The following is a 22,508-nucleotide window of genomic DNA, read 5'->3' on the forward strand; positions in this document are numbered from 1 at the left end:
TCTACCACTCTCTGGGTGAAGAAGAACTTCCTTACGTTTGTACGGAATCTGTCCCTTTTCAACTTTAGAAAGTGCCCTTTCGTTCTCCCTACCTTGGAGAGGGTGAACAACCTGTCCTTATCTAATAAGTCTATCCCCTTCAGTACCGTGAATGTTTCGATAATGTCCCCTCTCAATCTCCTTTGTTCGAGGGAGAAGAGGCCCAGTTTCTCTAATCTTTCGCTGTACGGCAGCTCCTCCAACCCCTTAACCATCTTAGTCACTCTTCTCTGGACCCTATCGAGTAGTATATGATGTATATGGAAACGCCCCCACCTTTTTGAGCCATTCTGTCTCTGCGTTATAGTTTGGATCCCGGTAGCACAGTGTCCCAGACGTTTTCCTCAGTCCACCATGTTTCCGTGATGCCTATGATGTCAATGTTATCTTTTTGTGCCATGGCTTCTAATTCACCCATCTTATTTCTAAGGCTTCTTGCATTCGTGTACATACACTTGAGTTTGCGGCCTGTTCCTTTCTTGCATTTCCTTCCCTCTTGTGTCCTTTTCGATCTGTCTTGTCTGTAATCCAATGAGTCTTTTCCTTTATCTTCTTGCACAGTATCCTCCTGGTATACCGGTTCCCAAACCATTAACTCTTGGTTGACTGTCGGCTTTCCCCTTCTTCCTAGTTTAAAAACTTGTCCACTTATCTCTTGATGTTGCTTGCAAGTAACCTCGTTCCGTCTCTGCTTAGGTGGAGTCCATCCTTCCTGTAGAGCTTGCTCTTCCCAGAACGTCGTCCAGTTGCGCACAAAGTGGAATCCTTCTTCCTCACACCAGCGCCACATCCACGCGTTGACTGCTTGCAGCTCCATCTGCCTCTTCTCATCAGCCCTGCGTACCAGCAAGATCTCTGAGAATGATATCTTCTGCGTTCTGGTCTTCAGCTTTCTTCCTAGCATCTGGAACTGGTCCTTTTGTAGTTCCTGTTGCTCACGTTGTTCATCCCCACATGGATCACCACCGCCGTATCTTCTTCTTCCACACTATTGAGGATCCTGTCGATGTGGCTCAGTATGTCTTCTACCTTGGCTCCCGATAGGCAGGTCACCAGCCGATCAAGTCTTCCTCCCGCTATGTGGCTGTCAACCTTTCTGATGATGGAGTCCCCCACGATGATTGCTGTCCTCTCTATCTTCTCCTGATTCTTCAGCCGCAGGTCCGTGTCCCTGGTGTATGTCCATCTCTCCTGCCGCAGGTCCATGTCCTTAGTTCTCGCTGCTGTGTCACCCATTTCTTCCTCTCTGTAGGTGTCTCTGTAGTTGTCTTTCGGCAGTTCCACTGTTGCTGGTGATTTTCTAAGGCCTCCCTGTATGCCTCCTCTATGAACTTCTACAGCTCTCGGACTTCTTCCTCGATGGTGTCCTCTGTCTTGTTCTCTGCTTCCTCTGTCTGGACGTTCTCTGCATCTCTGTCTCCCTCCTCCACTGCTTGAAATGCCTCCAATTCCAGTATTCTACCCTCCGGGAGTCTGACTTGTTTCTTCAGGCTCTCCAGTTCTCCGCATTGAGCGCATACTTACAGAGGGGAGGTAATCATACATATGGCAGATGATGCAGAAAACTGGATAGCTCAACATCTTGCTTCCGTCTACTGCTTCCATTTGTGCCTGCTTGTTGGTCTGCTGTGGATACCTTCTGTGTCTGCTGTGGTTGCTCCTGCTCTTTTATCTGCTTTTTTCCCCTTTGGCTTCTCTCTCCCTCTGCCTCTCTCTGTAGCTGCTTTTCTCCTGCTCAGATCAACTCTATTCTATTGGCCCCTCCCCTTTTAAGGCGGAGCTTCAGTGGTCAATGTCGGGGGTGGGTGGGCGGAGCTAACTCTCGCCGATTCCCCTCTTCGTCTCCTGCCTCTGCTTCTCCCTCCTCTTTTATCTGTTTTCCCCCTTTGGCTTCTCTCTCCCTCTGCCTCTCTCTGTAGCTACTTTTCTCCTGCTCTCTCCTGCTCAGATCAACTCTGCTCCGTTGGCCCCTCCCCTTTTAAGGTTGATATTCGGTGGTCGACATGGGGGTGGGCGGAGCTAACTTTCGCCGATTCCCCTCTTGGTCTTCTGCCTCTGCTTCTCTCTTCTCTTTTATCTGCTTTTTTCCCCCTTTGGCTTCTCTCTCCCTCTGCCTCTCTCTATAGCTGCTTTTCTCCTGCTCAGATCAACTAATTACTATATATCTAATTTGCACTTCAGAAGACTTGAAATAGTACAGAAAGGTGCCACAAAGTTTCATTATGGGCCAATTTATGGTCATTCATGGGGTCACTAGTTGCTTTATTAATGCTTCAAGATTCAGAAATCGCTCCAGAGTAGAGAGTTGTGCAGGGACAGAAATCCCACCCGTCCCCGCCAAAGTCCCACCCATCCCCACCTGTCCCCGTGAGGAACCCCACCCATCCCCACCCGTCCCCATGAGGAATCCCTCTGTCCCCACCCATCCCCGTGAGGAATTCCCTCCTTCCCAGCCCGTCCCCGTGAGGAATCCCCTCCGTCCCCGCCCGTCCCTATAAACTTCAGAAATAGTTATTTCATTTAATTATGCTACTGAATTAAAGGCTCTTGTAGAAACCCATTTTCAAATAAGCAAAAAGACTTTATTAATTTGGAAATATTAATTGGGAAGAATACATACTTTGTAAACGGGTTTCAACCAGAGCCTCTAATGTTTATAAATTTTTATCAACACAACTAATATACTACTTTATCCTGAAGCAAAAAATCCCCATGACCTGAAGGGGGAACCCGCGGGATGCCCGCGGGCCCCGCAGGATTCCTGTCGTCCCCGTTCCCGTGCAGCTCTCTACTCCAGAGTTAACAAGTTATTTAAGGTTGTATTCTGTCAATTACATTACATTAGAGATTTCTATTCCGCCATTACCTTGCAGTTCAAGGCTGATTACAAAAGATTTATAGAAGGTGGGTTACAAAAGAAGATCACTGGTCAATTCCAGTGAGGGTAAAGAGTAGATCAAGTAGTATCGGTGAGTCAGGAAGAAGATGGGAAGAAGGAAAGGTATTCATGGTGCTAAGACTTTTTCAGGGATGCTATGATTTTTTTCAGGGATTTCTTCAATAGTATAGTCTTTAATTCTTTTCTGAACATCTTGTAGTCTGTAGTTATCAGTAGATTGGATATTTGGTTATCTAGTTTTGCTGCTTGAGTGGCTAGGAGGCCATCATATATTTTTTTCTGTTTAACTTCTTTGATTGGAGGATGTGTGAATGGGGTGTGTGTTTTTCTGTGCCTGATTAAGGTAGTTTGGTTGAGGCTGTTCCGTTTATAGTTTTAAATAGTGAACAGTAGGAGATCACGTGATGCGTTGAGCCGCGGCTGACACGTGCCGCCAGAGCTCCCGGGCCCCGAGTCCCAAATTGCCCGGTTACAGCCGTCGGGGGATCGCCGGAAATTAGCGATCTGAAGCGCAGCCCCACACTCGCTGCATGGACAGATTTCTGTCCACATCCGCGCCCCCGATGTCAACCCGCCTGCATAAAAAGGATCGGGAGCGCCCGCAGAGCGGAGGGGAGAAAATGGCGTCGGGCGCCCTCACCCCAGCGATCCAACATATTGCGCCGGAGGCGCTGACGGCCCTCACCCAGGCTGTGACAGCGGCTATGCAGCCCAGCATCGACAAGTTGTCAGAGCAGATTTTAAAAGTAGAAAATATGCTCTCAGAAACGACCACAAGAACAACAGCATTGGAGACTAGAGTATCCAGCATGGAGGACACACAGAACACCCAGGCCACCACATTGCAGGAACTGCAGGCCCTGACCCAGAAGCAAGCGGAGAGACTGGAAAACCTGGAAAATCGTTCCCGCAGATCCAACTTACGCTTTTTGGGAATCCCTGAGGCGGTGGCGGGTCCAAAGCTGTTACAGACTCTGGAGGTATGGCTTACCAAAACCTTTTCCTTACCCGAGGGATTGGGACCTATCCGTCTTGAACGGGCTCACCGTCTGGGCAGGGAACAGGCCCGAGAGGCCCGGCCTCAAATGGTTATAGCCAAACTCTTAAATTATAACCATAAGGTGGAAATTCTACGCAGATATAAACAACTCCGGGAGACCTTACAATTTGAAGAGTCGGAGGTCCGCATCTTCCAGGATTACTCTGCGGCCCTAACGGAGCGCAGGAAGCAATTTTACCCGATATGTACCTCCTTGGCTGAAAAAAAAGTACGGTTCCTGTTCCTGTACCCGGCTCTATTGCGTATCCACCATCTGGGACAATGGCATGTCTTTGATACAGCGGCGGAAGCGGCTCTCTATTTGAACACCCATGTGCTTACCCAGTCTGATCTGACCTGATTATTAGCAGAACCTGAGTGGGTACCTACCTAGGGCTGCTTGTCGATCTTTGGTTCTGGGTTTCTGGGAAGCATTGGCCCTCAACTGTGGTGGCTCAGGGCCACATTTGGGGCCCACTTTTGCCAGTAACCATGACTCGAGCTGGCGATCTGGCAGTTGTTAAGTTATGATTGTTCAAGGGAATGTATGTTGTGGACAAGTTATTCTTTGCTGTTTTCTTGGTACTGGGCTTCTAAGATATAACTGTTATTCTTGCACTATTGGGGACTCGGGGTCTGGAGTGGCATTGTTTTGTGATCTTTCACACCTCTGGGACCGCCCTAGGACGGACCCCTAGTTGTGACTTCAAAACCATGCGCAAGGGGGATAGGTTGGGAAGGGGGGGAGAGGGGGGAGGGGGTCGAATGGGGGGGAGTCCTTTGCTATCATATGGCTATATATATAATTTACGGCTGCAAGAGAGTGTATGTTTTGAAGCTATGGTGAGCTTCTTGTTCAGTAACTCATCCACTGTATTGAAGGCACTTGGGCAGGCCCTGAGTGCCTTATGGCTACCTCGGGTATGGCTGGGAACCTGGGGTGGCTTCTTTATTTATGCTTTCTATTTTTTGCTGATCATAGCCCTTCTAACACCACATGGCTAATACTCTAAGGGTAGCCTCCTGGAATGTATCTGGTATCACCTCCCTTATTAAAAGAACCAAAATTTTAACACAACTAAAACGGAATAAAGTAGATATAGCCTGCCTACAGGAAACCAGGTTGACGGACATAGAGCATCAGAAGTTGAGGAGGTCTTGGGTGGACGCAGTGTATGCAGCCTCCTCTCCACAAAAACGAGCGGGGGTAGTGATATTGATCCGTAAGTCCTTACCATACACAGCGAAAGTGGTAGCCACTGATACACAGGGTAGATATGTATTGTTACAGATGACGGTAGGAACATACTCTTTCTACCTTTTGAATATTTACGCACCTAATACATACGATCACGCCTTTTTTGAAGGCATTGTAGCATTGCTTTTAGAGCGCATTACTGATCCGGTTTATATAGCCGGAGATTTTAACCAAGTCCTAGACCCGACCTGTGACCGTACTGGGCCGGGACAACGTGTGAGCTCATCCCGAACTAGAGGCATACCTTACCTCTGTGCCACGCTGGATCTGGTTGACCCCTGGAGGCTCTTACACACCACAGAACGAGACTATACTCACTGCTCCAGGGCGCATAACACCCAATCTAGAATAGATTATATTCTTACCACAAGTAGGGCGTTCTTAAATGTGGATGCGGCGGTAATAGGTCCTACAATCATTTCAGACCACGCGTTGATCTGGCTTGACGTGAACGTGGGCTTTGGCATTCGGGGACCTGTACGTTGGCGATTCCCTAGTTACTTATATTCAGATGATCATTTTAAAACTTATTTACTAACTAAATGGGAAGACTTTCTGACCTTTAATGGACAACACTGTAATAACCCGACGCTGTTCTGGAGCACAGCTAAGGTAGTGCTTAGAGGTGATTGTATAGCATACGTTATAGCGCGGAATCGCCGATTATCTCGGGGCATCCTTCGGTTAGAAAAGGAATTGGCAACTGCTAAACACCATTATACACACTTTCCCTCACGAGCTTCTAGGGAACGCTTGATTTCTGTGGAGGCTACTCTTAATTCTTATATTCATGAACGCACGGTTAAAATGCTCCTGTATCACAAATTTCGCTACCACCGCTACGGTAATCGTGCAGGGAAATTATTAGCTCGATTAACAACACAGGCTCGAGGTCATCGTTATGTAATGGGAATGAAGGATGATAAGGGACATCTACAGCACTCCACAGCACACATTGCGCAGATTTTTATGGCTCATTTCCAGAAGATCTATGGTCGCCAGGACTCGGGAGATGCTCCACTTATTAGGGATTATTTGGCAGATTCCGGCCTACTGCCGCTCTCTGACCCTGATGTTGAATTTCTCAATGCAGCCATCACATCTAAAGAACTGTTACAAGCTATTAAACAGCAAAGAAATTTCTCGGCTCCAGGGCCGGATGGCTTTACAGCTGAATTTTATAAACTTTTAGCGGAGCAGCTGAGTCCCTTCCTTAGGGACTACTATTCGCAGGTTATGCGGGATGAACATTTTCCCGCAGAGGCGAATGAGGCATTGATTACATTGATTTTGAAGCCAGGTAAAGACAGCACTGCTCCGGAGTCCTATCGACCTATATCTTTATTAAACGTGGACATAAAAATTTTCTCTAAAATATTAGCTGATAGATTAGCCACTCTACTCCCAAATATCATCGCGTCTACACAGGTGGGCTTTGTAAAGGGAAGGCAGGCGGTCCATAACGTTCGAAAGGCACTCTTGTCATTGGCCCATACATAATCTCATGACACCCCGATGTTATTACTCAGCTTGGATGCAGCGCAAGCCTTTGACCAAGTCAATTGGACATTTTTATTTGAAATACTGCACTATATGGGAATTTCGGGTTGGTTTGCCACAGCGTTACGCACGTTATACTCGACACCGCGGGCAAGACTGCTTGTTAATGACACTATCACTGACCCCATATTAATTGAGAGAGGCACACGGCAGGGATGTCCTTTGTCCCCCCTGTTGTTTTTACTGTACTTGGAGCCCTTTCTGCGCACCATATCTCTGGATCCTGATATAGTGGGGGTGGACTTCGGGGATCAAACATTAAAGGTGTTAGCTTTTGCAGATGACATCTTGTTTATGCTTACTAACCCTTCTCATTCTATCCGACACCTTGTACAATCCCTCAACGAATTTAGATTTTATTCAGGCTTTACTTTGAATTATCAGAAATCTGTTGCTTTAGCCAGTCCAGTAACACTGCAGCAGACATGGAGGGGCCACTTCCCTTTTACATGGGCTGTGCACTCAATTCGATACTTGGGGGTTTGGATCCCCCGAGACCTCAAGACTCTTTATGACTGTAACATTTCCCCACTACTCCATGACACTTTACGGGACTTGCAAAACTGGTCCACTTTCCCGCTCACAGTAGCGGGACGGGTGGCTCTTTATAACATGGTGCTTTTTCCCAAATGGTTATACCGATTTCAGGTCCTGCCCTTGCTTTTATCCTGTTCTCATAAAGCCCGGTTAATTAAAGGATTACAACGGTTTCTTTGGGGTGGCAAGCGACCCCGCATGCAATTTCTTAGAATGTGCTTACCTAGGGAAAGAGGGGGTTATGGCTTATTAAATGTACATTGGTATGCTATTGCCTGTCAGATGAGACACATTAATGATTGGTTTAGGGGGACGTCTGACTTTACTGCGACATCATTGGAGTTGTCCTTGCTGGCTCCGTTTCATGTGAGTTATTTCTTGCATGTGGCGGACCCGCGGCTTCGTCCTTTGTTGGCCCAGTACCCGATATTTGCACCGGCTCGACGAGCATGGAAGTGGGTTTGCAAACTTGCTAGATTGCCTGCTGAAGTTTCATTATACTTACCCATCCAAGGCAATGGAGCCTTTCAGCCTGGACTGCAAAATACTGTCTTCCGGAGGTGGGGTGTGCAGGGACTTCAATACCTATTCCACTTATTCTCTGAGGAGGGGAAACTGGCAACTTTTGCTGACTTACGTCGGACATTTACTTTACCACCTAATGATTTTTTTGCATATTACCAAATCCGACATTACGTTCAGTCTCTTCCGGCGCACCATCTTGAGGAAGATAACAGGGAGGCTCTTTCAGAATTCTTTAGCCTATCTGCACAACAGCGGATTCCGCTTCGATTTCACATAGTGGGGATCCGAGATGGGCACTCTGGCCCCAACTTGGACATCTTAGCGGCAACATGGGCTGAGGACTTGCACTGCACGTTAACGGCCCAACAGATACAGAGGACGCTGAAAAATATTCTGAAGGTGTCTCCTAATATTGTCCACTGGGAAATGCAGTTAAAAATTGTTTTGAGACTCTATATCCCGCCGGAACGAGCAGCCCGGATGAGGATTACTACAATTCATTCTTGCCCGAAATGTGCACATGCTCACGCATCATTGGGACATATGCTTTGGAATTGTCCCAAAACTCAACAGTTCTGGCAACAATTAGGGCACTATATCACGCGGCTCTGGCGGAGGCGTTGGCTCCCACAACCGACAGCCTTATTTGGACTTTATAATATAGCCACGCCCAAACCCAAAGGAATGTCAGCTTTTGTCACTCGAGTGCTTTTGATGGGGAAGAAAGCAATTCTTACTAACTGGCTGTCCCGAGAACCCCCTTCCTACGCTCAATGGAGAGCGTTGATGATTGTTCATGCGACACTGGAGCGGAGACTAGTGGGAGATTTGGATCGTGGACCGGGCCGCAGATTCTGTCAGACCTGGGAATGCTTCTGGCAGGACCTCACACCATATGCTCGCAGTAGACTCTTAAATTGTTAGGACTATCTTACACTCTCAGCCATAGTAGTGGCATTGGACTTTTGGGGAGGGGAGGGAAGGGAGGGATGGGGGGAGGGGATGAACTTGCACTGTTCTTTTTTGGATTTGTATGCAACTTCTATTTGTACATTCTGGTTGAAATAATAAAAATCATTTGAACATAAATAGTGAACAGTAGAATTTAAATAATATTCTTTCCTGAATTGGTAGCCAATGTGAGTCGAGGTATGCCTCTGTAATGTGGTCGTATTTCCTCAATGAGTAAATGATATGGGGAACAAGTTTATAAAACATATTATTTATTTATATTCATTTATTTATTAAAAGAATAGCAAAAAATACAACAGTTTCAAAAAAATACTACAGTATCAAAACAAACTGCAAACGACACAGAATACTATCTAATGCAAACACTTAACTGAACTGGGTCAGAAATTGGCTGTCGCTCGAAGGAAGGAAAGGTGAGTAGTGGAGTCCCTCAGGGATCAGTGCTGGGGCCAATCCTGTTCAATATGTTTGTGAATGACATTGCTGAAGGGTTAGAAGGAAAAGTGTGCCTTTTTGCAGATGATACCAAGATTTGTAACAGAGTAGACACCGAAGAGGGAGTGGAAAATATGAAAAAGGATCTGCAAAAGTTAGAGGAATGGTCTAATGCCTGGTAACTAAAATTCAATGCAAAGAAATGCAGAGTAATGCATTTGGGGATTAATAATAGGAAGGAGAGAAGCTGATATGCACGGACGGGGAGAGGGACCTTGGGGTGATAGTGTCCGAAGATCTAAAGGTGAAAAAACTGTGATAAGGCAGTGGCTGCTACCAGAAGGATGCTGGGCTGTATAAAGAGAGGCGTAGTCAGTAGAAGGAAGAAGGTGTTGATGCCCCTGTACAGATCATTGGTAAGGCCCCACTTGGAGTATTGTGTTCAATTTTGGAGACCGTATCTGGCGAAGGACGTAAGAAGACTTGAGGCGGTCCAGAGGAGGGCGCTGAAAATGATAGGAGGCTTGCGCCAGAAGATGTATGAGGAGAGACTGGAAGCCCTGAATATGCACAGGTGTCGAAGTCGGTCCTCGAGGGCGCAATCCAGTCGGGTTTTCAGAATTTCCCCAATGAATATGCATTGAAAGCAGTGCATGCACATAGATTTCATGCATATTCATTGGGGAAATCTTGAAAACCTGACTGGATTGCGGCCCTCGAGGATCGACTTTGACACCCCTGTCCTAGAGGAAAGGAGAGACAGGGGAGATATGATTCAGATGTTCAAATACTTGAAGGGTATTAACATAGAACAAAATCTTTTTCAGAGAAAGGAAAATGGTAAAACCAGAGGACATAATTTGAGGTTGAGGGGTGGTAGATTCAAAGGCAATGTTAGGAAATTCTACTTTACGGAGAGAGTGGTGGATGCCTGGAATGCGCTCCCGAGAGAGGTGGTGGAGAGTAAAACTGTGACTGAGTTCAAAGAAGCGTGGGATGAACACAAAGGATCTAGAATCAGAAAATAAGATTAAATATTGAACTAAGGCCAGTACTGGGCAGACTTGCACGGTCTGTGTCTGTATATGGCCGTTTGGTGGAGGATGGGCTGGGGAGGGCTTCAATGGCTGGGAGGGTGTAGATGGGCTGGAGTAAGTCTTAACAGAGATTTTGGCAGTTGGAACCCAAGCACAGTACCGGGTAAAGCTTTGGATTCTTGCCCAGAAATAGCTAAGAAGAAAAAATTTAAAAATTTAAATTGAATCAGGTTGGGCAGACTGGATGGACCATTCGGGTCTTTATCTGCCGTCATCTACTATGTTACTATGTTACTATGTTAACCATAGGACCGCATAGTATACAAAAGATATATCCCAGTTCTTTAGTACATTGCATAAACATACTTGCACGGTCTGTGTCTGTGTATGGCTGTTTGGTGGGGGATGGGCTGGGGAGGGCTTCAGTGGCTGAGAGGGTGTAGATGGGCTGGAGTAGGTTTTAACAGAAATTTCGGCAGTTGGAACCCAAGCACAGAACCGGGTAGATCCAATAGTGTACAAAGGGGGGCGGGGGGGGGGGGGTGCACAGCCGGCCAGGTCCTCCTGCCCTTCTTTTCCTCCGGTCCGCGCTCGGGGCTCCCGCCTGCCTGGTTCTGTGCCACCGCCCAAATGGCGCTGTTGGTTCTCGCGGGAGTTGACGGCACCATTCGAGCGGCAGCTCGGGACCAGGCAGGCGCGCTCGGGACTCACGTCTGACTCACTTCCGGCGCAGATGGGGGAGCCTGCCGATGCAGCGCTGCACCGAGCTGAGACCGGACGGCACGAGACCAGGCAGGCGCGCTCGGGGCTCACACCTGCAGATGGGGACTTGGGCGGCTGTCCAGCAGGGGAGGCTGCCGATGTAGCGCTGGACTGCCAAGATTGCATCAAGGTACCGGGAGGGGGTGGGGGTGGGTGAGTGGATGTTTAAAATACTAGGATAGCATCTAGGGTGGGAGGGAGGGATTTTAAAAAGTACAGGGGGTATGATTATAAAAGGTACTGGGGGTACGTTGGGGGATGATTTAAGGTATTGGGGGGTATGGGGGGATGATTTAGGGTACGTGAGGGGTATGGGGCCAGCCAGCCGGTCTGTCACTAGGCCACTAGGCGTGCCTGCCCTGTGCCCTGCCTACCACTAGACCACCAGAGGGGACAGGGTACAGAGCCTGGCAGGAAGAGGGGACATGGTGCTGACAAGGAATATGGCACAGTGCCTGGCAGGGAGAATTTGGTTCAGAATGTGTTGTTTTTTTCTTGTTTTCCTCCTCTAAATGTAGGGTGCGTCTTATGCCCCCAGTGCTTACTTCCTGTGTCCTTAGTACCCCCCAGTGCCCCCGTCCTGTGTCCATAGTGCCCCAGTGCCTCCTTCCCGTGTCCTTAGTGCCCCCAGTGTCTCCTTCTTATGTCCCCCCACTGCCTTCCAGATTTTGTCCACCCCCAAAGCCAGCCTGCCTGCCTACCTATCTCCCTCCCTCCCTGCCGCGCTAAAGCCAGCCAGCTTGCCTGCCTACATCCTTCTCTCCCTGCCGCAGAAAAAAAAAGTGCCTCTCTCCTTCCTTTCCCCCGATTCGCGCCACTGCAATCTTACCTCCCGCTGCAATCTTACCTCCAGCGACAATACGTCTTCTTTCCGACATCAATTCTGACGTTGGAGAGAACATTCCGGGCCAGCCAGGCAGGCTGGCCCGGAACGTCCTCTCCGACGTCAGAATTGGCCGACAATACGTCTTCTTTCCGATGTCAATTCTGACGTCGGAAAGAAGACGTATTGTCGGCGGTGATTAGCAGCAGCAACGGGGAGGTAAGATTGCAGCGGCATGGACAGGGGGAAAGGAAGGAGAGAGGCGCTTTTTTTTTCCGCGGCAGGGAGAGAAGGATGTAGGCAGGCAAGCTGGCTGGCTTTAGCGCGGCAGGGAGGGAGGGAGATAGATAGACAGGCAGGCTGGCTGGCTTTGGGGGTGGACAAAATCTGGAAGGCAGTGGGGGGACATAAGAAGGAGACACTGGGGGCACTAATTACACGGGAAGGAGGCACTGGGAGCACTATGGACACAGGACGGAGGCACTGGGGGTACTATGGACACAAGACGGAGGCACTGGGGGCACTATGGACATGAGAAGGAGGCACTGGAGGCACTAAGGACACAGGACGGAGGCACTGGGGGCACTAAGGATATGAGAAGGAGGCACTGGGGGCACTAAGGACACAGGATGGAGGCACTAGTGCCACTATGGACATGGGAAGGAAGGAGGGGGGGAATAGAAAGGGACAATTGTTGTGCCTGAGTGCAGAAAGAAAGAAATGAAAGAAAGGATACACAGTCAATTAATAAATGTCCCCTTTTGATAAAAAAAATAAATAGTCATGTTACCTATGACTTACTTTCTTTGCAGCAGAGTCGGCAGCCGCGCTGAAGTTCAGGAAGGTCCTGCGATGACTCGTCTGCCGGCTCTGCTCCCCCGGAAGAAGTAAGTTACATTGGAGGGGGTGGGCCCGGCAGATGCAGTCATTGTGGGACTTTGCCACAACTCCCTGCGTCTGCCGGGTCCACCCCCTCCGACGTAACTTACTTCTTCCAGAGCAGAGCCAGCAGACGAGTCATCGCGGGACCTTCCTGCACCTCAGCACGGCTGCCGACTCTGCTGCAAAGAAATAAGTCAGAGGTAACATGACCATTTATTTTTTTCATCAAAAGGGGACATTTATTAATTGACTGTGTATCCTTTCTTTCATTTCATTTCCTGCATGCAGCTGCCAAGTCCGCTCCAGAGCAAGTACGTCATAGTGGGATGGACTGGCAGCCAGCAGCTACAGTCATCGTGGGACCTTGCTGCATGAAGGGAGAGAATGGAGCAGGATTGCTGGAATGGAAGAGTGGTGGAGGGAAAGAAAGGGGGCAGGGTGAAATGGAAGGGTGGTGCTGATGGAATTAATGTACAGAGAAAGGGGAGAGACATAAGGGGGAAGAATATTGGAGGGAAAGAAAGGGGGCAGATGCTAATTTAAGAGGGGTGGATGGAGAGAGAAATGGCAGACATTGGATGGTAGTGGGGAGCCTATGCTGGATGGAAGTGCAGATGGGAGAGATAAGGGAGCAAATGCAGGAAGGAAATGGGAGGAGAGAAAGAGGGGAGCAGACGCTGGATAGAAGTGCATGATGGAAGGAGGGGATAAATAAAAGGAGGGCACATGATGGGGAGAAAAGGATTGAGTTAGGGAAATATGGGGGGGGGGGGTGAGGGAAAGAGGTGACAAGCTTTAGGTAGACAGTAAAAAAGGACATTGATGAGAGGGTAACATAAGAACATAAGAACATAAGCAGTGCCTCCGCCGGGTCAGACCATAGGTCCATCCTGCCCGGCAGTCCGCTCCCACGGTGGCCCAAACAGGTCACGACCTGTCTGAATCACCAGAAGGGGCTCCCTTGCCACCTTGGTTTCTCATTGAAGTCCTATCTTCCCATCGAAGTCCTAACCCTCTGGTCTTGCACATGCACGACCTGGTTGGGTTTCTATACTTGTTACCTGGTTAGCTTTCTATACTTGTGTTACATCCCAGCTCCTCCCTCAGTATCCCACGATCCCTTTATCCCTCAGGAATCCGTCCAATCCCTGTACCGTACTCTGCCTGATCACTTCCTCCGGTAGCGCATTCCAAGTGTCCACGACCCTTTGGGTGAAAAAAAACTTCCTTGCATTTGTTTTGAACCTATCTCCCTTCAGTTTCTCCGAATGCCCCCTCGTACTTGTTGTCCCCTTCAGTCTGAAGAATCTGTCCCTATCCACCCTCTCTATGCCCCTCATGATCTTGAAGGTCTCTATCATATCTCCCCTGAGCCTCCTTTTTTCCAGAGAGAAGAGCCCCAGCCTATCCAACCTCTCGGCGTATGGGCAGTGTTCCAGCCCTTTTACCAGTTTCGTTGCTCTCCTTTGGATTCTCTCAAGTACCGCCATGTCCTTCTTGAGGTGCGGCGACCAATACTGAACGCAGTATTCCAGATGTGGACGCACCATCGCTCGATACAATGGCATAATGACTTCCCGCGTCCTGGTTGTTATGCCCCTCTTTATGATGCCCAGCATCCTGTTGGCTTTTTTCGAGGCTGCTGCGCACTGTGCAGATGGCTTCAGTGATGCATCCACCAGCACACCCAAGTCTCTCTCAAGTCTGCTGTCTCCCAACAATGCCCCCCCCAATTTGTAGTTGAACAACGGGTTCTTTTTCCCTATATGCATGACCTTGCATTTTTCCACGTTAAAGCGCATTTGCCATTTGTTTGCCCAGTCTTCCAGCTTGTCCAGGTCCCTTTGCAGGTCCTCACACTCCTCCCTGGACCTAACTCTGCCGCACAGTTTGGTATCGTCTGCAAATTTTATAACCTCGCACTTTGCCTCCTTTTCCAGGTCATTGATAAATATGTTGAAGAGTAACGGCCCCAGCACCGATCCCTGTGACACACCGCTTGTGACTCCCCGCCAGTCAGAATATTGGCCCTTCACTCCGACCCTCTGCAGTCTACCCGACAACCAGTGCTTGATCCATCTGTGCACATCCCCTCCCACTCCGTGGTTCCACAGCTTCCTAAGCAGCCTTTCATGTGGCACCTTGTCGAAAGCCTTTTGAAAATCGAGGTAAATGATGTCTATGGGTTCCCCATTGTCCACCCGACTGCTTATTCCCTCAAAGAAGTACAGAAGGTTCGTTAGGCATGACCTTCCCTTACAGAATCCGTGCTGGCTTGTTCTCAGTAGGCCATTCCTCTCGATGTGCTCGCAAATGCCGTCCTTGATCATAGCTTCCACCATCTTCCCTATAATTGAAGTCAGGCTCACCGGCCTGTAGTTCCCGGGGTCACCCCTCGATCCCTTCTTGAAGATAGGTGTGACATTTGCCAATTTCCAGTCCTCTGGTACCTCACCAGTTTTCAAGGATAGGTTGCAAACATGCTGGATTGTGCCCGCTATTTCTTGTCTTAGTTCCTTCAGAAACCTTGGGTGGATCCCGTCCGGGCCCGGTGATTTACCGCATTTTAGCCTGTCTATCTGTTTGAGGACATCCTCCTTACTTACCTCTATGTGCTCCAATTTTTCGGCCTGTTCCCCACTCATGAGCTCCTCTGAGTCCGGTATATTAGATGTGTCTTCGCTCGTGAAAACCGACGAGAAGAACGTGTTCAACCTCTCAGCTACCTCTTTATCCTCCTTAATCACTCCCTTCCTATCCCCATCGTCCAACGGCCCCACCTCCTCTCTCGCTGGTCGCTTCCCCTTTACGTAACTGAAGAATGCCTTGAAGTTTTTCGCCTCCCTGGCCAGCCCCTCTTCGTATTCCCCTTTTGCTTTTCTAACCTCTCGGTGGCATTCCTTTTGGCATTTCCTGTGCGCCTGGTGATTTTCCTCCGTTGGGTCCTTTTTCCATCTCCGGAAGGATACTTTTTTGTCATTTATTGCCCTCTTTACTTCAGTTGACATCCAAACCGGGTCCTTTGATCGCTTGTTCTTGCAGCCTTTCCTGAAACTGGGGACGTACATTCTTTGTGCTTCCTGCAGGGTGTCCCTGAATAGGGTCCAGGCGCTTCCCACAGTCTCCATCCTAGAGATGTTTCTGAACTTCCTCCCCACCATTTCCCTCATAGCAACATAGTTCCCTTTCTTGAAGTTGAGCGCAGTTGTTGCGGTCCTCCTTACTATGGGTGTCCCCCTTTCTAATGTGAATCTGATCGCATTGTGATCACTGTTGCCTAGTGGTCCTCCCACTTCTACCCCTCTTGCAGGCCCCCCCTAATCCGTTTAGGATGAGGTCAAGAGTAGCACCCCCTCGCGTCGGTTCTTTGACTAGTTGCTCCATGAAGCAGTCCCTCACAGCTTCTACAAATCCTGTTTCCCTAGTGCAGTTGGAGTGACCCGTACTCCAGTCTATTCCCAGGTAGTTGAAGTCCCCCATCACTGTTACACTTCCAGTCCTGCATTCCTGTCTCAGTTCCGCTTCCAAGTCATGTCCGACTCCTTCTGGCGTACCAGGTGGGCGATAGTACAGCCCCAGTTTTATGCCTGCACCCTTGTTTCCCGGCAATTTGACCCATAGCGATTCCAGCCCCTCTGCCTTCATTGCCATATCCATCCCAACCGAGTGGATAGAGTCCTTTATATATAGTGCTATGCCTCCCCCCTTCTTGTGGGTCCTGTCCCTCCTGTAGAGCTTGTACCCCGGCAGCGCCACATCCCATTAATTTTCCTCTGTCCACCAGGTTTCTGCAATTCCAATTATATCTAGGTCCTCCCCATTGGCCACGACTTCTAGTTCACCCATCTTGGCCATGAGGCTTCTTGCATTTGCGTATAAGCACCGCAGGTCCCGTAGGTCCCGTCGTTTTTCCTCCACCTCTGCATTTACCTGGGCCGCCTGCCCTTGGATTTCGGGCAGTTCTCCCATTCCCTGTGCTTCTGCTTTGCCCTCAGCCTTTACCCTCTTAGCTTTCAGCTTCCCCACATTCCCGCCACCCCACTTCCCCGCTTTTTCTCTGGGTTTTCTAGCCCTACCGGCCCCTCCTGGGCTATCATCCCTTGAGCCTCTGTTTGATCCCCCTCGCCTTGTGGTACCTCTATATTGCCCTCAGCTTTCGCCCTCGTGCCACCCAGTCCCCCTGTGTCTCCATGCCCCTTAGTCTTCTCCCAGCAAGCTCCCTTTACCTGATGTTTCCCTCGCTGTCTGATCATAAGATCCTCCGGTCCCTCTGCTTCCTCCTTGCAGTCAGCCCGTCAGCATCTGTTCTGGATACTGTTGTCCGAAGCGTCAACATCAGATCAGCTGTCGGCTTTCCCCCTCTCCTCAGTTTAAAGCCCTCTCGATCTCCTTCCTCACATTGGCTGCCAGTAGTCTAGTTCCCGCTGTGCTCAGGTGCAGGCCGTCTCGCCGGTAGAGCTTGCTCTTTCCCCAGAAGGACGTCCAGTTCCTCACAAAGTGGAAGCCCTCCTCCTGGCACCATCTCCTCAACCATGCATTCACAGCCTGGAGGTCTGCCTGCCTCTTTGCATCTGCTCTCGGTACAGGCAGGATCTCCGAGAATGCTATCCTCCGTGTGCTCCGTTTCAGCTTTCGTCCCAGGACCCTGAACTGGTCAGTCAGTGTGGCCATGTTGAAGTTCCTCCGGCTCACATCATTCGTTCCGACGTGGATTATTACCGCAGTCTCCTCTGTCTCTGCTCCGTCCAGGATCCTCTCGATCCTATCAGTGATGTCTCGTGTCTTGGCCCCTGGGAGACAAGTCACTAGCCGGTCCTCCCTTCCTCCAGCTACGTGACTGTCTACCTCTCTCAAGATCGAGTCTCCCACCACAATAGCAGGCTTCCCTTTCCTCAGCAACCTCCTCTGCCTCAGGTCCGTGTCCTTGGTGTAGTGCGGTGTCTCTCCCTCGGGGTCCCGGTGAGTCGCGGTCTCCTCCTCTTGCGTGGTTCCTCCGCTAGGTCCTTCCCCAGTGTCGCCTTGTGGATCCTGGGTCTCGTCTGCCGACATCCGTCTGTGCAGCTGCTGGTCCCGTTCCTCCACCTTCCTATAGGCCTCCTCGATGAATCTCTCGAGGTACCTCACCTGGTCCACAATGGGGCCTGCTCCGTCTGTGTTCTGGGTTGACCAGCTCGTCTCCTCTGTGGTGCGCAGTCCCTCCAGTCCCTCCAGTTCCTGGACCCTGACCCTCAATCTGCCGACCTCCATCCTCAGGCTTTCCAGTTCCTGACACCGACTGCATATGTACTCCCGCCTTCCCAAGGGGAGGTAGTCGTACATATTGCACTCTGTGCAGTATACCGGAAAGTACCTCTGGGATCCTGGGTCCTCCATCACTCTCGTAAAGTGCTGGTGTGCTCCTGCTGATTGGAGCCTGTTATTTTGTTAGCTTCAGAATCCAACTGTCGTCACTGCAGGCGCTTCATAAAGGCGCGCACTAAGGCGCATGCGCCTTTGTTGCACGCCGAACGGCTGAGCGCCGTTGGCGCTGTGCTCTTTTAAATGTTCCCTTTCGGTCAGGGAGAGGGGTGGAGCAGGGCTCCCACGCTGCCTCTCTTCGGGAACAATCTGGATACGCTGTCTCCCACTGGTGGCCTGAAAGGGGGCCCGGCTGGCTGCTGTGCTCTTTTAAATGTTCCCTTTCGGTCAGGGAGAGGGGCGGAGCAGGGCTCCCACGCTGCCTCTCTTCGGGAACAATCTGGATACGCTGTCTCCCGCTGGTAGTAAGAACATAATATAGACAGATGCAGAAAATAAATTGAAAAGGAAAATGAGGGAAAAAATAGAAAGGGATTGCAGAGGACAGGTGTGGGAGAGGGAAGGAGAGGAGAGGAGAGAGATGCCAGACCAATGGGGGTGAAAGGAGAGATGGAAGGGGGAGGCATACAGTTTCTGGAAGGGGCATAGAAGGAGAGAAGATGCCATATAGGGGAAGAGAGATGGCAGACAGTGGATGGAAGGAAGAGAGTTACAAGAAGATGAGGAAAGTAGAAACCACAGAAGACAAAGGTAGAAAAAAATTTTCTATTTATTTATTGCTTTAGGAGACATGTGTCACTGTTTCTGTGGTGTTGCTTTGTAAGCAGAGTCCGGCATTTTACTGATTCAATTTAACCTTTGTCTATGTATTTCTATTTTATCCCCCCTTTTACAAAACTGTGGAACGTTTTTTAGCGCCAGCCGTGGTGGTAGCAGCTCTGATGCTCAGAATTCTATGAGCATCAGAGCTGTTACCACTGTGGCTAAAATCCACACTACAGTTTTGTAAAAGAGGGAGGGGTTAGTTTGTGATTACATATTCCATACTAGGTGAAGGTGTTTTCTGTGTGTTCGAAAGACATGGTTTTCTGTTAGGATTGACGGTGTAGGATTGATCTGTACTAGTCTGGCTTGTTTAGTTTTACAATGGGTGTATTGATGTTGTACTGCTCACTGCAGTATGTAAGATGCTGCCTTTTCCTAGGTACTCATGTGTAACATGTGGCTTGTTACTAAAAATCATGTTTTTGTACAGATTGGGGGGGTTGTCAAAAAATGATGGGCCCCGGGTGTCACATATGCTAGTTACGCCACTGGGTAGAGCTTTGGATTCTTGCCCAGAAATAGCTAAGAAAAAAATTAAAAAATTTAAATTGAATCAGGTTGGGCAGACTGGATGGACCATTCAGCTCTTTATCTGCTGTCATCTACTATGTTACTATGTATCACTAACACAGCTCAAACTCCAAAAATCTCCCTCGCCCCCCTATCCCCTTCCCCCCAGTAACTGCTCCCCCCGAGAGAAAAAACTCCCCCAAAAATATATATCAAGGATAGATCCAATAATACATACAGGGGTCAGAGGGAAAGCAGGTAGTGGACCCCCAAAAGGGTTATTAAACAGGCAGTGCTTCAATTGCCTCCTTCCAAACAATGTAAGAAGTCTAAATTTTTTTGAAAAAGCCCCAGACGATTTTTACGTAAAGCAGTTAATTTGGACATATTATAGACATAATTTACTTTATGATGCACTGCCTCCACAGGCGGAAGGTCCACTGATTTCCAAGCGGCAGCTAACAACAAGCGTGCCGCAGTCATTATCACAGCAATCTATTTACAATAGTGTAACTGCAAGATCCGTGGGACTATATTGAGCAAACAACATTCAGCAGACTGGGCAACAGGAAAACCCAAGACCTCTGAAAGAAATCCCACCACCTGGGACCAATAAGCCAGAGCTGAAGGACAAAGCCACCAAATATGGATAAAAGATACATATTGCAGCCAACATAAATCTGTACCCCTCCTAAACATAGCTTTCAAGAGCACAGGGCTATAATACCACTGGTAAAGCATCTTGTATCATTCTCCACCTTAACGCTGGCAATAGATACCTGAAGAAGGGAGCCTAAGTGCCGTTTCCACTTTTTCTTCTCATAATGTTTCCCTAACAGCTGCTCCCAAGCTAGTGTATATCTAGCTGGAGGCGGGATAGATTGTAATATAACATTATACAGATGCATAATCGTCCCCTGTCCAGAGCCCAGTGCAAATGCTTGCTCCATTAGGGAGGGTGGCTGACTCAAATCTTGAAGCACTTGCCTATGGAAGAAAGGTCGTAATTTCCTATAATGAAATAGGTCCGAGCTACCAGTCCATACTAATTTTCTAAGTGAGAAAAGGTAGCCAAATTCCCATCTACCCACAATTGTCCTAGCATTTGGAGCCCTTGGTTTGCCCAATGAAGAAACACCTTACTCCCTGGAATCTAACAAGCTACGTCAAATCTGCACTCACGTATGTAAAACATGGCATAGGATAGGATGATCAATAGTGGCCAAATCCCGAATTTGATCTAATGGCAACTATGGAATCACCCAAAGGAGAGCTCGTGGCAACATAGACTGTTCCATTTGCACCCAATCTTTTCTAGACGCCCACCTCCAGCTAACTAAATATTGCAATTGAGCAGCCTGATAGTAAGATCTAAAGTGGGAACTGCCATACCCCCATATTGCTTGTGCTGATAAAGCATGTATCGCTGGACTCTAGACGACTTATTATTCCAAGTATAAGAAAAAATCCTTTTCTCTAATCGCTTAAAAAAAGAAAACGGCAACGGCATGAGTGGCGCTGAAAACAAATACAACAATTTTGGAAGAACCACCATTTTAATAGCATGCACCCTTCCCAGCCACGATATAGTCAAATGCTTTCATCGTTCAAGCTCTTGCATAATCTGTGATAGCAGACCGGTTTATTTGCCACATACATATCATACAAAACGCTAGTCAAATTGACTCCCAAATATCACAGCAATTGGGAGGCCCTTTTATATGGAAATGTGGACACTATATGACCCCGCTCAGTTTCAGTGACAAAGGGCTAGATTCACTAAACCCGATTCTGTCTCTGATTCATTCCCGATTGCATGCAGGCCGATTTCACAAAAGGCCTGCATGCAAATGGGGACGTTCATTGACATGCCTCCCATCCACGGCACGGATTGTTAGAGAGCGGTCCTGGAGCATGCGCAGACCCTGACAATAGTGACAGGAGAAGCAGCCTCCTGTCACTGCTGTCAGGGCTTCTGCCGGCTTTAAAATAATTTTTTTTTAAAATCGGGAAGATATTTTGCGTGTATTACACAAGCAAAATAACTGCTTGGTTAAAAAAAAAAATTTTAAAAGCCTCCCTCCCCCGAAGTGCCTCCTCCTTCCCCAAACCCCTAAAAAATGCCCCCCCCCCCCGTGCCGATGCCCCGCTGAAGAACATAAGGCAGGAGGGATGCTAACCTCCCTTCTGCAATCTCAAACCTGTCCTGTCCTGTCCTGTCTGGGCCTGGCCCGGTCTACCTCTCTGTAGCCTAAGCTAGGCGGGTCGGGTACCTTTAAAATTGTTGGGAGCAGGAGGGGTACTCGGTCCCTCCTGCTCCTCCAGCCTCCTGCTCAGCAATGATGGTCTTAGGCCATGCCCCAATGCATCATCTGATGCACGGGGAGGGGCCTAAGGCCCTGATTGGCTGAGGTGCCTTGGGCTCCTCCTTGGGGGCATCGGCGTGGGGGGCATTGATGCAGAGGGCGGGCATCAGTGTGGGGGCATAGACGCAGAGATCCGTGCGGGGGGCATCGGCGCGGAGGAGGGGGTTTTAAAACCATAGCTGGTAATGGGTTTTACAGAATATATTAAAAAGGAAGAATTCCTTTTTTATGTATTCTGCAAAATCCATTTCCAGCCCGTGGTTTTAAAGGGCAGAAGAGTCAGTAAGAAGTGAAGCACTGGTCCTCAGCAGTCGCTTCACTTCAGATCAGCAAGTCCAATCTGTCTTCCTTCTTCTGTTTAGTGAATTGCGTCCATGCCTACGCTGCATACCGTTTCCTCTAATTTGCATGCACGGATCAGAAGTGGATCACAGGAGAGGTTAGTGAATCGGGTTAGAGAGATATCGGGACGCAAAGGGGTCGCAAACCGATTGGTACATGATCGGTTTGCTTAGTAAATCTAGCCCAAAGCCAAGATCTCCAATTTAGTATCATTAACCTTGAACCCTGAGACCTGACCAAAGAGCTCCAGCAAGGTTGACACTGCTGCTAGCAATTCATGAGGACTAGCCAAGGTAAACAAAACATCTTCTGCAAAAAGTAAGATTTTTATGGTTCAATTCTGCCATACCTTATTCCTCTAATCACAGGCGGCTGGCATACCAGTTGAGCCAAGGGCTC

The 22,508-nt window shown here is 48.9% G+C and overlaps 1 protein-coding gene across 5 annotated transcripts in view; it reads left to right on the forward strand.

Moving 5' to 3' along the window:
• SLC49A3 (solute carrier family 49 member 3) overlaps positions 1-22,508 on the forward strand; it is a 711,721-nt gene that overhangs the window by 404,896 nt on the left and 284,317 nt on the right. The gene's annotated exons all lie outside the window — the stretch shown is intronic.

Source organism: Geotrypetes seraphini, chromosome 1, assembly GCF_902459505.1.
Source record: "Geotrypetes seraphini chromosome 1, aGeoSer1.1, whole genome shotgun sequence".
NCBI classification, from domain to species: Eukaryota; Metazoa; Chordata; class Amphibia; order Gymnophiona; family Dermophiidae; genus Geotrypetes; species Geotrypetes seraphini.